Here is a 13,437-nt window from a genome sequence, read left to right on the forward strand (position 1 = left end):
TTAATTTTGCTCAATTTTATTGAATTTATTTAATTTTTTTTTTCATAGAAATATTTTAAATCAATTTTAAATAAAATTAAATAAAATATAATAAAATAAACTAAAATTTAATAAAATTAAGTAATGTTACATAAAACATTATATAAAATTAAATAATATTACATAAAATTAATTAAATAAAATACAATAAAATTAAATAAAAATAAATAAAATTGAATAAAAATAAATAAAATTAAATAAAATGAAATAAAATGAAACAAAATAAAATAAAATGAAATAAAATGAAATAAAATTAAATAAAATTAAATAAAATTAAATATAATTACATAAAATTAAATAAAATTAAATACAATTAAATAAAATTAAATCAAATTAAAGAAAATTAAATAAAATTACATAAAATTAACTAAAATTAAATAAAATAAAAAAAAATAAAAAAAAATTAAATAAAATTAAATACAATTATTACACACGCAACATATACATAAAACGTCTAGAATAAAGTACGCGCCTCCTAGTGGCGGAATGCGGGCAACAATATATTGATTTACAAGGCTTATTAAAAAAATACAAGCGGGTGTGGGTAATGCCGCACTTTTGTTGCATTGGTGGTGTGTTCCTTAAATCGTACAGAATATGATGCTACTAGAAAAGGCATTCAGGTATCAAATGTCCGAAAATATTTTCAGGAAATAATATGTAATATGTAATAATCTGTAATTTTCTCCAATGTAATAAACATTATACTGAAATAATAACATCTCCTGAGGTATAATGTTCCGGAGGCAAACTGAGGCTCCGCTCGGATTTTCGGGTGAGGACTATTTCAGGGGAAACACCATTATAGATTAGAAAATTAGGATAGGGTTTTGTAATCTTGAAAGTTTTACCACATAAAAAACAGTATAAACAGTATAAATTATATATAATAGGCAGTACAAATTGCTTGCATTCAGGAGACTAGGTGGAAAGAAAAAAGGGAGAAAAAACTGGGTAAAGGATACAAATTGTGGTACTTAGAAAAAATTTAAATTAGGAATGGAGTTGATATAATTGCTGATAGTAAAATGACAATGTAATAGAAGTTATAAGAACGAGCACTAGAATTTCTTCTTGATGAAGAAGTATTGGAAGTATTTGGAACTAAAAAAATATGGCAATCGTTAACACATTTTTTCAAAAGAGAGAAACTCAACTTATGTGTATTACGTACATAAGTGGACAAAACCACTCCCAAACAGATTATTATATAACAAGAAAAGAAGATATATATGAATGTAAGGACTGCAAGGTAATAATCAGTAGCCAACAATATAAGTTGCTTGTGCTATACATCAAAGTAAAAAGCGAAATTAAACCAAAATATCGAAGAGAACCACAAAAAATAAAGTGATGAATGTTAAAAGATGAGAATGAAGCACTATTAAGGACAAAACTAGTAGAAAAAATTTATGTTGTAACATAAAAAGAAGTAATAAAACAATTAGGATTAAGATGGGCGTCAGTATCATTATAGATACTGCTATTGAAATACTTACGCCAGGAAAGAAGTTTAAGAATAAAGCAATCTGGTAGAGGTCAAATGAAAAAATTAAAGAGAAGAGAAAAATTATATAACTAGTGGCAAGAAAAGAGGTCGGACGCAGATCTTCAAAACTATACGGTCGCCAAAAAGGAAGCAAAAGTAGCAGTAGCAAAAGCTAAATCGAAAGCGTATTCAAATCTATACAATTAACTTGATATCAGGGAAGGGAAAAGATTTTAATTAGATTAGATGTAACCGAGATGGAAAAAATTAAATACTAAATCACAAAAAGAGTTAAAAACAGATAAAAAAAATACTTTACAGTTTATTAAATAAGGAATTTAACAGAAAAACAGTTGAGATAACGGAAGCAGTAACAGCAATGGTCACCAAAATAACAAACGAGATAGTGGTTCTAGTAATTCAAAAAATAAAGAACAGAAAAGCAGTAAGACCAGATGATATTCCTGGAGAAGTGTGCAGAGCAATTAGAGAGACTGGAAGAAGTTGGCTAACAGGTTTATTTAATAGAAATATGGAAGTTGGTCAAATACCAGACGAATGGAGAAGCAGTATATTAGTACCTGTTTACAAAAATCAGCGAGATATACAACAATGTACAAACTACAGAGCTATAAAACTACTTAGCCACGCCATGAAAATATGAGAGAGAGTAATCGATAGACAGATATGTGAAGAAATTGAAATATCCAATAATCAGTTTGACTTTATGCAAGGCAGATCAACAGATGCAATTTTCATTATAAGACAGTTTATGGAAAAAACAGGAATATAGAAACAAACGTTCATACGGTATTCATTGATATTGAGAAAGTATTATGATACAGTGTGCGTGTGCCTATTTGTGTGCTTAAAAGTAAGTTAAAATATTTTCGTCTATTTTTTATTTTATGAACCAAACTCTTTATCGGTCGGATTTTGCAATCTGTAAAATTTGCTATTCGTCTAATAAATAAACATCTCCTATGTGAAGAATGAGTATTATTTGAATAATATTGTTTTGTTTGTTTAATATTGTTTATGAAATATTTTTGGTATACCAAAGTTAACTTTCTAAGTTGTTTATGTAAGTACAGCTGAGGAGAACGATGACTCAATTCGTACGTAAAAGTTAGGTGAAATTTTTTCTAGAGGAATAATGAAGATTTTTTTTTCTTTAATTTTGGATGTTTTTAATTAATTAATGTTTTGTATCGTTCAGAAATCTATGGATGTAATTCGTCAGACAGATATAGGAGATCAGTTATAAATTTATTTTTTTTTTGGAAAGTTTCATAGTCTAGGTACTGTGGAAAAAAATTTTATTTCCCGAAAAAGAAAATGTTTTATGTCTTTGGCAGTCTGTGTTTTTCGTGTTTTTTTTTGTTGTACAAGTAAGAAGAAATAATGATATGACAACCGATTTGTTAGTGATGTCGAGCGAAAATATTGTTATGTTTCTTCTGTCAGTTAATGTTTTGTCTTTGTGTGGTCAGATGTTGTAGTAGATGTATGTTAATGGTACTGAAACATATTTTGTGGTTTTATTATTGTTTTTTGAGATATCCTGTAGGACGTACAGGCACGTGATCTAGATTTTTGTATCCTTGGATATTTCTGTTGAAGTAAGACTGAGCTGCCAGCAGCATTCGTGAGTTGACATTTTTGTGGTCTTTTATTATAGTTTAATAGACCGAATAGTAAAAACACTTGCATTTTCCATTGTGACGCTTTGTTATGCAGAGGTGAAAGTACCTGCCGCTGCCTATTGTGTAAATGTTGTGTATGTCGCCTATGAGACGTTCGTTAAAAGTCTTATATTGTTGTGAGTCTGTTCGAGGTTTGCTGAAGAATGGTAAACATTTCTTTGTGATTTGTATGAGATGTTAGATTCAATTATCATCGGTAGAATGATGAGGTTGATTTTTTAATGGTGCCCTTTTATTTCTTTTCCAAACTGTGTCTTTGACCTTATTAGTTGTCTCGAGAGGAACGGCTAGGGCGATGATTTTTTGATTCGTCCGCTAGGTGACCTGTTGGGCTTCTACAGAAGATAAGCATTAGTTTTCGCCTTTTGTATATACACTCTTCTTCTTTACTCTTATTGCCATTAAGTTTAAAATTTGTGTACCAAGTTGAATTCGATTAGGATTAAAAGTGTTTCACTTTTTAACTTCTACTGTTATATTGTTGGTATGTTAGATCCAACATTACGAATTTGTTTATTAGTGACGACGGACTGTAATAATTTTCTTGTTCCTTTGGAAGATTGTAGTGATGTTGATGTGAGTTCCTTTGGAGGACTATCGTAACTTTTTTGTTTCTTTGGAAGACGATTTTTTTGTTTCTTTTATAAATATTAGTTTGAGTCTGAACTGTTTGTGTATAGATTGTGTATTAACATTTTGGATTTTTTTGTTTCTTTTGTCCTTCTGGAATTTCCTGACTTGGATATTTTTCGCTGTTTTTCTTCTTTTTGTGGTAGTTAGATTTTCAACCAGTAGTTGGAATTTCGAAAATTCATTGTTATAGTCAACTGTATCTTTGTTGATGCTATTTTGGTTATCTACCTAGTGGATAACCATAGCGAAGCTTGCTTAAACTACTTTGTTGGCCACCTGCCTTTGTTGAGCTGGTAGCTGGTGAATATTTAATTAATATTTGAAAAATGTTTAATATTTTATTTCTATATATGACATTCAGTATTATCCTTTTCTGTTATTTGGTACATAACTATAATTTTGAATTCTGTTTTGTTTAAAGGTTAACCTCAATATAAGCAATGTCGATCAAAACTATGATATTTTGATTTATAATAATGATTTAAACTGCTACAAATAGCTCCACTGTAAGGTTTGTTGATAAATTTTGTTAATAATATTTGTAATAACTGTTGATGTGAAGTAATAATAAATATGTAATGTTTCTCTTTAAACCAGGAGTTGAAAATTATTTCCTTTATTTTTAAACCATTTAAAACATTAACATTTAAAAATATTTTCACCTATTAATTTTTTTTTAGAAAAGAACAGCCTTTCTTTCTATTCAGCAAGATTCTTTTAAACGGTGTCCAATTTAAATAGTTTAGGAACCTGCTTGTGTCTGCCCAGGAAATCTCTGTAAGTATTTTTTTGATTTCTTCCTTTGTAGTTTCCACTTACTGGGACCTCAAATAAAGATACTTACCTACGACCACAGATCTTCAACCAAAATAAGATTGGCCGTTAATTGCTCAGTCCCCACTTTCAACCCCCTATAAACAATTATATATTGTTATACGTGATACCCAATGTGGTAGGCAAATTAAATCATTATAACACTTACTAATACTTATTGAGTTTCATAACTATAAAAGTATTATACATTTAAGTACATACTGAACTTCTTTAAATGTTTTAGTGTTACACAAATATTTCCTTATATAAATCATAATGACGTCCAGAAATTTAAATAGAATTGTCCGTTCGCGTGCATTGAGAAACATTGACATTTGTAAAATTAAACAAATGGAAAAACTTGCAGATGAAGTGTTAGTTGATGCTTCATTAATTCCAGGGTTTTTATTTGCTGCAAAATATTATGAAAATGTCAATACTAGTTTTAATGATCAACATGCGTTTATTAATTTAATTCCTGTTGAGGAAGACCTAGATTTAGATACGAAAGAAATTATTAGATTTGAATGCGCTAGTCGTGTTAATAAAATAGCTTCTCTTTATTTTAAATATCATTCAGCATTAAACATTATTGCTAGTGAAACTCAGAATGTATCCTCTGATCCACCTATTTAAAAATTAATGTAAATCTTCCAAAACTAAATTTTAGTGTATTTGGTGGCGAGATTACCGATTTTTCCACATTTATAGATTTATATAATGCTGTTGTGCATAATAATTTTGATCTTTATAATAACGAAAAAATAAGTTATCTTCTGCAATCACTTAAGGGAGTGCCTTACAATTTAGTCAAAAGCATTAAGCTACACGATTGTAATTATATAATAACTCACAAGACCATAATTGATCATGATAGCTATGAAGGTAAACGAGACTTATCTAGAGCATTTTATGGAAAAATATTTAAAATGCCAGTGTGGTTAAAACTGATTATCCTAATTCACTTAGGAAGTTATAAGATAAGCTATTTTCAGCCTCTCTAGAAAAATTAGTTTTTTCTCCCGCTCAATAGGACTTTATTCTCATGAATTTACTGACTGACAAATTTAATGTAGAAACAGTCAAAGCTTTTGAGTTACACTTTGCTTCAAAAAATGTACCTACTTTTGAGAAAGTTTATAAGTTCGCATTGCAGCGTTGCATTCATTGGAGTCATATAAAAGATAGGTCAGCAAAAATGTTAAATCTATCAGTTCGGATAATTCTAATAACATAAGGCATTCATTTCGTCAAACTTTTACATTTATGACCAGTTCTGTCAGAAACAAGTATCTATTTTGTGGTTCCGATCATGCTGTAATTATATGCAGCAAATAATTTAAATTATAAAATAGTAAATTTCTTGTTGAATCACAGCAAAAACGTTTTGCGTTTGCTTTGCAAACGACTTTGATAAACAAAATAAATGTTATATAAACTACTTGTCTAATACTCATGATACGGTTAAGTGCCTTTCATCCAGAAGATGTACATATTGTAATAAAAATCATCATACTACTTTTCATTTTTAATAATCTTAATGCAAGCGATCATTCTTCTTCTTCTCATAACGAATTTGCTGGTTCATCGAACGATCCTATGCCTTTTATTTCCGCCATCAAATATTTTGATAAATAATGACTTGCTAGCTACAGCTAAAATCTATGTTTTTGGTCAATTTCTACTAACTTCACTAGTAAAAAATGTGCAAGCAAATTAAGTTTTCCTAAATTCAGTGCAGTTTTATTTATACAGGGTCTTGATAGAATGTGCACTCCAGCCAAATTAGGCGTAAAATAATAAATTTCTTCGTCTTATGGCATAAATTTTAATTGCGAGGTAGCTGCAATAATTCTTCCTCAAATCTGTCAAAACATGCCAACTACTCAAATTTTCTTAGACAACTTGTCACATCTTCAAGAGCATACAGGCCAAGAGTATGGTTTATATACGTCGATGACATTTTTGTAATTTGGGGTCACGGAGTAGAAAAACTGAATGATTTCCTGTCCTATATAAAAACACTACATCCAAATATTCAATTTACCATGGAAACAGAAGAAGATCAACAACTAGCGTTACTAGATGTATTAGTAGATCAAAAGGAAGGTTACTCAGGACATAAAGTGTATCGAAAACCTACACACACGGACAGATACCTAAACAGGAGCTCAAATCATCATTCAGGCCAAAAACAAGGTATCATCAAAACTCTGGCGGAGAGGGCGAAGAGAATTTGTAAACCACAGCATCTCCAAAGTGAACTTCTTCATATTGAAAAAGCGCTCACCTCCAATGGCTATACCAGAAGAGAAAAACATAAAGCGATGAACAACATCTTTAGAAGAAAGGACGAAGAAGCAGAATGTAAAGGCAAAGCGTTCTTGCCCTACATATCGGGGTAACGGACAGAATTGGGCGAATACTTAAGAAAGCCAACGTAAAGACCATTTTCAAGCCTACAAAGAAAATCAAGGACTGTTTAAGATCGGTGAAAGACAAACGAGACCCATTAGCAACGGCCGGAGTATATCGAATACCATGCACATGTGGAATGGTATATGTGGGAAACACGAAAAGACACACAAACACAAGGATAAATGAACATAAAAGCCATTGTCGTTTAGGACACATCGACAAATCTGCCGTTGCCGAACACGCTTTGGGAAGCGGAGAACATCGAATACTCTTTAAAGAAACGCAGATGCTGGACAAAACTTCACAGTACTACCCACGGTTGTATCGGGAAGCGGTGGATATATATAAGCACCCAAATAATTTTAATCGGATAGAAGAGGGACTAAAAATTAACAAGACATGGATACCAATATTAAAATCCACAAACACCCTTCCCGCCAAACACGAAGATAAAGCTACTACAAACAACGACACGCCCCCTCAAGCCGAAACCAGTGGAGGGGAGGCGAGTGGGAAATATAAATATTGCCTCCGTAGTACAACGCAGCGTCATTTTCAGTTTACGAGCAATACAGTAACATCTCCAAAAGATGCCAACCTCTAGTGTTGGCGAAACGTCGAGAGCTAATCTCAGAAGACAACGGCCTAACAGACAGTTTAACAAGTTAGACGATGGCCGTGAAAGCTTACGCAGTTTATCAGAAATCAAACGATTTCTACCTGGCGAAACCGAATTCAACGGCATGTGGGATACAATTTTAGATTCCCTTGCCGAGTAATTTATCAAGCTGTTTGCTTTGCAAGTTTTAGAAAGCACAGTGGTCAAAAGTTGAATTCGGTTTCGCCAGGTAGAAATCGATTAATTTCTCTTTTTGTTTTTAGATGGCGTAGTTACGTCCGTATACAGTTATTTTGATAACTATTGTCTAGGACGGGAAATATTTTTGTTTTGGATCAGAGCAGTGGCTATACCGTTCTGAGAAGACCTAAAGAGGTCGAAATACATATAAGCGGCTTGCTTGTCACTGCCCTGTATCGAAACAAAAATCTAATAACGTCATTATGTTTTATTACTTTACTCCGTTTGGAGTACCAGACACTGAATTCACTACGAATTTTGACCATGATGAACGGCATGTGGAATGTAATTTTAGATTCCCTTGCCGAGTAATTTATCAAGCTGTTTGCTTTGCAAGTTTTAGAAAGCACAGTGGTCACAAGTTGAATTCAGTTTCGCCAGGTAGAAATCGTTTGATTTTTGTTTTTAGATGGCGTAGTTACGTCCGTAGATATTTTGATAACTATTGTCTAGGACGGAAAAGATTTTTGTTTTGATTCAGAGCAGTGGCTATACCGTTCCGAGGAGACCTAAAGAGGTCGAAATACGTATAAGCGGATTGTCGCTGCCCTGTATCGAAACAAAAATCTAATACCGTCATTACGTTAAATCTTATTCTTTGGAAGACTGTAAAAAGTTATATTCTTATACTACCTATAGAAATGCCGAGGGCAGATTTGTAGTAAATCTGTATTTTAAAACAAAATACCTTCTTTCAGCGAAACAAAACGTTTAGCCTTACAAAGATTTAGTATTTTACAGCGCAGATTTGCCAAAAATAAATCACTTAAGATTCAATATTCAACCTTCATCAAAAGTTTCATAGATAATAATTATCCCTATTCAACCAAGTACGGCAAAAGTATGGTCATAAATAATGCTTATTATCGTTTTTATTTTCTATCACACCATTGTATCTACAAGGTGTCCAGTACTACTCCATTGCACGATGTGTTTTATACTTCCATACACGCCACTAACTTTCAGTCTTTAAACGATACCTTAATCCAGGTCCAAAATTAGAAAATATCTTTTAAATTTATTGCTTAAATTCAGATTTCATAAATATGTCTTTACTTCAGATATTAAATCGATATTTACACAGATTCTTATCGCTCCTGAGCAACACAGTTTTCAAAGGATACTTTGACGTTTTTCGGAACATGAATTTATTGCTGAATATGACCTTACTCGGGTTACTTTCGGTGTGTCTAGCTTACCATATTTTGCAATTTGTACTCTACAGCAGCTCTCACTCGGGAAACCAGACTTACCTGTGGTCTCATATATACTTCTAAATGATACTTACGTAGATAATGTGTCAGGAAAGATTCTTTACAAAATAGTGTTCTTGTTATAAAAGAATTAATGTCTTTATTGAAACGTGGTGAATTTGAGTTACGAAAACAGATAAGTAATGACCCTCAATTATTCTGACTCGCTAATATTCCTTGGGATCATATTCTGCAACAGTCTTTTTCACTTTACTTAGATCAATCTTCGTTAAAGGTATTATCACTTGGATGGAATCCATCAACTGATGATTTTTTTTCACAAAATTCTTCCTCTTTAAGCTTCCTGTACAAAATGAAATCTTTTAAGTCAAATAGTTCACATATTTGATCCTTATGGTGTCCTTAATTCTGTCACTTTGATAGTGACAGAACCTTTTTTTGGCGCAACTCTACCTTTTTTTTTACTTCAGGGTGGGAATAATTTAAAATTAAATTGACTTTACTGTCTTTACTGTTTTCTATACCTCATCATATTCCTTTGAATGGAGTTGTTTTCTGTGAGCTTCATGGGTTTTTCGACGCCTCTTGATGTTTACCTTCTGCTGATAAATACTTTCGTGTTTGTTATGATACAGGAGTCATTAAAACTTATTTTCTTTTAGTCCAAAAAAAGATGTCTCTTACCAGAGTACAAACTATTTCTCGTCTTGAGCTCAATGCTGCAGTAATTTTTAGTAAATTAATATTTATTTACTGCAAACTCTTAATATCCCGTTTAGTAGAATTTACGCATGGTCAGATTCGACTGTTTTAGTTCATTGGATTAATTTACAGCCATATAAGTGGAAAATCTTTGTTAGTAACAGAATTTCTTACATACAAACCAGGGTTGCTTCAAAACACTGGCGATATATTCCCCTTTTTATTAAATAGTGCGGTTCACGAATCCGGTGGACTTTTCCCTGAGGATTTCTTAAATACTCCTGCTTGGTGGGTATCTCCGGAGTTCGTTCGCACTACTGAAAATAAATGGTCATTCTTCTCCTTTATATCCAACATAATGAGGAATTGAAATAGAGAAGTTGTCTTTTATCTTTTTCCATATGATGAATTTATCGATAACCTCTGTAATCGATTTTCTTCCTTTTAAAAAATTGAAACGCATCTTTTCATATGTTTTTAGATTCGTTGGTAACCTAAAATTAGCCGATCAACGAACAGTTGGAAAGCTTTCTATTCAGGAGCAAAGTAATGCTACTAATCAACTTATTAGATTAGTGCAATAAAGGAAATAGAACAAGTTAAGGATCACCATCATCATGCAACCTCTTCTGTCCACTGCTGGACATAGGTCTCTCCCATTTTCACATTTTCAGGACAAGGATAATTCTGTTAAATGCAAATATTTGAAACAATAAAATCCCTCCTGTGAATCATATGATCACCTAAGAGTGGGAAGAAGACTTAGCCTGTCAGAATTAGTGTATGACAAGCGCTTTCCTCTTCTTTTATCTTCCAAGGATAATTTGATCAAATTGCTTATTTCGGAAGTTGATATTGTACATTTATATGCAGGAATTCAAGGTACGCACTTCGCCTTGTCACAAAACAATTTGCCACCTATGGGGGCTGTTCCCGACCTACGAATATCCAAGGCTGAACCATTTTAAGCTTAAAAATTTTAAACGAACTATATTTGCATGTTTGTATGTTTTGCCACTAAGGCATTGCACTTAGAATTGGTATATGAACTTAGTAACGAAACATTTTTAGCCTCATTCAGACGTTTTATAGCATGTCGAGGACGTTGCTCCGTTGTCTATTCTAGTGGCGCAACAAAGTTCTAATTGCGCAACAAATTTTGTAGTAATAAAATCCTATTTAGAAGACATTTAAATTTTGATAAAAATGACGTCATTACTTGGCATTTAAATCCTCCTGCAGCTTCCCATTTTGGTAGATTGTTTGAAGCTGGTATAAAAGGCGTAAAATACATCTTTCTACAGTCATAGTGGAACAGGTTTTAACCTATGAAGAATTCAATATATTTAGATAGAATAGAGGTAGATAGATAGGCGATAGAATCAAGAGGTTTAGAGGAGGAGAATGCCTTGGACCGGGAGGATTGATGGAGGAGAACGAGAATACGTAAACTAATACGCTCCTGTAGACATCTTCCCTCGTTAATGGAGGCAATGCTTATTCAGCGCGTTTACATATAGTTTAGTCTTATACAAACCCACGCGAGAAACATTCCAGTTTTGTGTAAAATCCACCACCCAAGTAAGAGACGCTGCTCATAACATAGTGCACCATAAAAGAAGAAGAAACGTTAATTCAACATTATTTGACGTTATTTGATTTGCATACACACAATATTGAAATTATTTGATAAATTTTATATTTAACATATTTCGATAATAACACCAGTACCTATAAATAAACATTTGGACAATTTTTAATTCTGATAATCAATAAACAATTGTTTCACATAGTTTCTTAGATTCGCTGGGTAAATTCGAATAATCTCTCATGTGAATTGGCTGTATATTGATGTGTATAATTTATTGTGATTGTGATATTCTTGATGTGTATAATTTATTCTTAAATTGGCGCAAGTTGTTGTAGGTTTCAACAAGTAGTAAAGTAGATTTATTCTTCAGTATTCACTCATTAGATCATGTATAAAAAGTTTTTGACACTTATCCTCTATTAAACTCTCTTTAGCATTGATTTTAATTCTAAACTTTTCACATATAGGTTTCCTTCCTTTTCCTTTCCTTTTTAAATGCAGTGGTGGTTGATTGCACTTTATACTTAAATTTGATGTCGGGGTCCTTATTAGCGCTCCGATACATAACCGGAGGCATTTATTTGATAACACATCTACTTTTTTAGATGAGTTTTGGTTCAATGCTTGTAAAATATGCATCCATAATCTAAAATTGATCTTATATATAATCTGTATTTTTTTTGAACCTATTCTCTATCCTTCCATTGTTGGATGTAGGTCTCCCCCAGTTCTCTCCATCTTTCCCTATCTTGAGCTGTTCTCTGCCATGTGGGACCTCCTTGTTTCCTGATGTCATCTTTCCACCTCATCTGTGGTCTGCCTCTTGATCTCTTTGCATTGTATGGACGCCAATCTGTATATTATTAATGAAATATGAGCATCTGCCCCCCACGTTGTGTAACCTTTTTTTACTCTTGCCACAATGTATTTAATTCCACTTTAAGATTTTTTTGTTAGATCGATTTACAAATTTTTCTAGACTGTCTTTAACTTCTTTCAAAATTTATTTATTTTCTGTTTGTAAATATTTTTACCTAGGATATTTTTAAATATTCTTAATATATTTTTACTAAGGTTTTTGTTTATCTGGCCATTTTGTGTTATATTTTGTGTTCTTAGTAATTAATAAAATGTTATTAGTAATTATTAGAGGCATATTATACCCAGAGGTGCTAGGATTTGTCAAGGTATTTTTATGTTCTTTGGAATATGGGCAAACAGACTTATTTTGAGTAGCTTCGCTCCATTTTCTTTTTGTTGTTATTGTATACCTATTTCCTACATTTGATGTTTTTAGAGCTGACGTATAGCTATTATTATATTTTAATTTTGCTTCTTAAAATGCCATATTTTCGTTTACCATAAGATATTTAATATTCTTTTGTTTCTTAAGTTCAGGGCATTTTGTTCGGTCTAGTGCTAAGTGTTTTCCAAAACATAACATACAAGTAGGCTCTGTTAAGTCGAATGCTTCAGATTCGTGTTATTGTCCACTTTTTTCATCTCTTCTTTCTCTGCATTGTGTCGTAACATGACCATATCTTATACAGTTGAGACAGTGTATTACTTTAGGTATATGCGGTTCTGCCCAATATATCATTCTTTCAATAATAACTTTTTTTTGGTATCATTTGTCCTCTGAAAGACACCGCTATAGTACCCGTCCCTATTAAATCATCATTTGATTTTCTTTTTATTTTTACACTTAATAACTTAATTACTATATCTACAAACAATGGATGTCTTTTAATTCGTTTTCTGAAATACCTTCATCGACTCGTTTAATTACACTACTTTTTTGTACCAAAAAGTTTTGAATGTATGTCATAATTATATTTTAATAGGTTTTTACTTTTAATTAATATATTTGAACTTTCATATTAGTTACATTCAATTCTAACTTTATTTCTACCAATGAGGCTAATATTAACTAGATATATTATCCCTTATTGCAGGTTCTGCATTTAGTATTA

General features: G+C 31.9%; 1 protein-coding gene across 1 annotated transcript in view; it reads right to left on the reverse strand.

The window, feature by feature from the left end:
- The window catches only part of sff (BRSK family serine/threonine-protein kinase sugar-free frosting), a 649,872-nt gene that overhangs the window by 81,933 nt on the left and 554,502 nt on the right, over positions 1 to 13,437 (reverse strand). The gene's annotated exons all lie outside the window — the stretch shown is intronic.

The sequence above is a fragment of the Diabrotica undecimpunctata genome, chromosome 3, assembly GCF_040954645.1.
Source record: "Diabrotica undecimpunctata isolate CICGRU chromosome 3, icDiaUnde3, whole genome shotgun sequence".
NCBI lineage: Eukaryota > Metazoa > Arthropoda > Insecta > Coleoptera > Chrysomelidae > Diabrotica > Diabrotica undecimpunctata.